Source organism: Cervus elaphus, chromosome 9, assembly GCF_910594005.1.
Source record: "Cervus elaphus chromosome 9, mCerEla1.1, whole genome shotgun sequence".
Classification (NCBI taxonomy): domain Eukaryota; kingdom Metazoa; phylum Chordata; class Mammalia; order Artiodactyla; family Cervidae; genus Cervus; species Cervus elaphus.
In genome coordinates this window covers 58,793,836-58,797,377 of record NC_057823.1, presented here as the reverse complement: position 1 = coordinate 58,797,377, position 3,542 = coordinate 58,793,836, and the positions used below count along the sequence as shown (strand labels likewise).

Here is a 3,542-nt window from a genome sequence, read left to right as displayed (position 1 = left end):
ACCAGAAAATTTTTCTTCTTTTCCCACAGGTCATATTTTTATCTCCTTTCTCTTACAGTGAGAACCTAGTTTTCAATCCAACATCAATATATTTATTAATACTCACTTGCTCCTCCCTACAGTACACCCAAGAGTCAGAATGCCTGTTCTCAGTACCTTTACCAACCGTAGACCTACTCATAAGCTCCAGATTGTTTGCGGCACTTTTTTTAATCCTTAGAATACAGCCCACTAAAGGTAACAAGGTCTGTTAAAAAACCTTTAAACTTTGAAATAGATTCATTTGTCTCTCTTTATACTCAATGTTAGGGTTCTGCTAATATATTGATTTAATTTTTTGTGATAGTGAGCTTTTTAAGTTTTTCCAGTTTTATTAACATACAACTGATATATAACATTTGAAAGTTTAAGGTGTACAGCATAATGATTTGATATATATATATACTGTGATATGATTACCACAGTAAACTTAATTAATATCTGTAACAAAACTACAGAATGCTTTACAAGTTTGCATGTCATCCTTGTGCAGGGGCCATGCTAATCTTCTCTGCATTATTTCAATTTTAGTATATATGCCACCAAAGTGAGCACTAATTTAATTATTTTGCATATGTAAAATAGCAGCATGGTTCAAAAGTCAAAACTATATTAAGATGTAACTCAAAGAAGTTTTCTTCAACCCTGTACATAGCAAATTTTATTATTTTCTTATTTATCCTTTCTTAATTGCAAGAATAATCAAATGTATATGTACACACACAACACATATATCCTCATTTTGCCTTCTATTCAAATGGCAGCACACTATATACACTCCTCTCTGCACCTTATTTTTTTCATTTCACATTGTTTTATGTTATACATATGCAAGTGTTTTATAGTACTTGTATCTCACTTATTTGCTCTCTCAAATGTATTTGGTATTTCAGTTCAGTTTAATTGCTCAGTCGTGTCCAACTCTTTGCAACCCCATGGACTGCAGCATGCCAGGCTTCCCTGTCCATCACCAACTCCTGGAGCTTGCTCAAACTCATGTCCATCGACTCGATGATGTCATCCAACCATCTCATCCTCTGTCATCCCCTTCCCCTCATGCCTTCAATCTTTCCCTGCATCAGGGTCTTTTCCAATGAGTCAATTCTTCGCATTAGGTGGACAAAGTATTGGAGCTTCAGGTTCAGCGTCAGTCTTTCTAATGAATATTCAGGACTGATTTCCTTTAGGATTGACTTTAGGATTTGGTATTTAGGAAGTTTTTATTTTTATGATTTGGTATTTAGGAAGGTTTCACTTTTATGGTTACTTTTGTAAAGCTAAAATAACCTCAGTCTCCAACCCCACCTTAATTTTGTTATTTTCTAATGGTTCCCCAACAATACTGAAACTGGTCAACAGTTTCTTTTCCTCTCTCATCTCTATCCACCAGCATCTTATTGCAATAAATATCCTTTACCCCCATCAGCAACAAGTATATTCAATAAGTATATTGTATATTCTATCTCTCTTATCATTCTTTCCTTTTAACTATTGTATAATATCTTCTTTGCCTGGGCATGTACTCTTCTTACAACCATCATAGTTTTATGAGTAAATATATATTTAATGCTCGCCATCAGTCTTTATGCCAATGTCTTTTCATTTTGGTTCTCTAAAAAGTCTTTCTTCAGTAAATTCATGGGAGCAGTATTCTCTGTTTCTTTCATGTTCAGCATTTGTGACCTGTTAGATGGATATAAAATCTTTGGCTTATGTTTTCTTTCCTCGAATATCTTCAATATGTTACACTATTTCTTCTGGAATAAAGTCTGAAGACAATTATTTCTTTCCATCAAGGTGACTTGATATTTTGACTAGATACCCAAATGATATTTTTCTTTCTTGTAATGTCCATAAGTTTGAGAATGTACCTTGACATTAGTCATTCTGGATTGATCTTCCTAGGTAGTAGTATCACATCTCTTTTTATCTCAGGAAAAATTTTCTTAAAAGTTTGCTTTTTAAATTTAAATTACTTTTAAAATTTCCACTGCTTTTTTCTTCCTTGTCTGTCTTCTGTTATATATGGCTTGTTCATTTGTTTGTTTACCTTCTACATCCATCACTTCCTCTCAGATCTCTTTGATTTGTTGGCATTCCCTCCTTTTCACATGCTGTTTATTTAAAGGTATTATTAAAGGTATTATTTAAAGGTATTTATTTACTTCTATTATTTTGATTTTAATCTCCATTTCTCAGATGATTAATATTAATTCTAATTTGGAGATCTCCTACATTTCTGAGAGTCTCTAATTCTGACTTATATACTTCTTTCCTGTCAATATGATTTTATTAGGTTTTTTTAGCTCATTTTGAAGTAGTTAAATTTTTCATCTGTCTTGTAAGCGTGTCCTCCTTGTATGTTTTCATTGTTAGAATGTTATTAGACTTTTTTCCTTTTTTTGCAATGACTTAGTGTTGGATTTTTTTCTAGTTTTATTGAGATACAGTTGACAAAGAACATTGTATAAGTTTAAGGTGTACAATGATTTGATATACTTATATATTGCAAAATGATTATCACAATAAGGTTAGTTAACACATCTGACAATGTTTGATTTGAACACAATCTTATTCTACTATTCATTTTTATAGGAATTTAGTTTTTCCTTTATGAAGGAAGGGTGAACCAGGGTAACTTTTCTGGCTTCATTATTCTAGATTTCCTTCTTCTGATGTCCTTATCAAGAATTTTTTTAATGGCCTTTTATATGTTCTGAAATGTAGTTCCTCTGCTCGTTTATCTAGACTTTCTTTTTCCTTTACTTCTATTATCCCATACTTCCTCATTTTGATTCTACTCTCAGAAGTCTTCTTTTGTTATGAGGTTTTCTTCTGAAAAGGAGCTTTATAATTAAGTTGAAGTTCAAAGAGCTAAAACCATTATAGCTACTTTACACCTTATCTGGGACCCCATACCCGCCATCTTTACTGAAGTGTAGAAACCCCCTCCCAGTCCCAGTAGTTGTTCTCAGACTAGTCTACTCTGATTTTCAGTGAGCCAGAAATGGTATGGACCTAACAGAAGCAGAAGATATTAAGAAGATGTGACAAGAATACACAGAAGAACTATATGAAAAAGATCTTCATGACCCAGATAACACAATGGTGTGATCACTCACCTAGAACCGGACATCCTAGAGTGCAAAGTCAAGTGGGCCTTAGGAAGCATCACTATGAACAAAGCTAGTGGAGGTGATGGAATTCCAGTTGAGCTATTTCAAATCCTGAAAGATGATGCTGTGAAAGTGCTGCACTCAATATGTCAGCAAATTTGGAAAACTCAGCAGTGGCCACAGGACTGGAGAAGGTCAGTTTTTATTCCAATCCTAAAGAAAGGCAATGCCAAAGAATTCTCAAACTACCACACAATTGCACTCATCTCACATGCTAGCAAAGTAATGCTCAATATTCTCCAAGCCAGGCTTCAACAGTACGTGAACCATGAACTTCCAGGTGTTCAAGTTGGATTTAGAAAAGGCAGAGGAACCAGAGATTAAATT

General features: G+C 33.8%; 1 non-coding gene across 1 annotated transcript; it reads right to left on the bottom strand.

Annotated features, from left to right (window-relative positions):
- Nucleotides 1–487: 487 nt before the first annotated feature.
- LOC122701108 lies at nucleotides 488–594 on the bottom strand. Its single transcript, XR_006342956.1, has one exon. It is a non-coding gene; the product is annotated as a U6 spliceosomal RNA (small nuclear RNA).
- Between the last annotated feature and the right edge of the window lie 2,948 nt (nucleotides 595–3,542).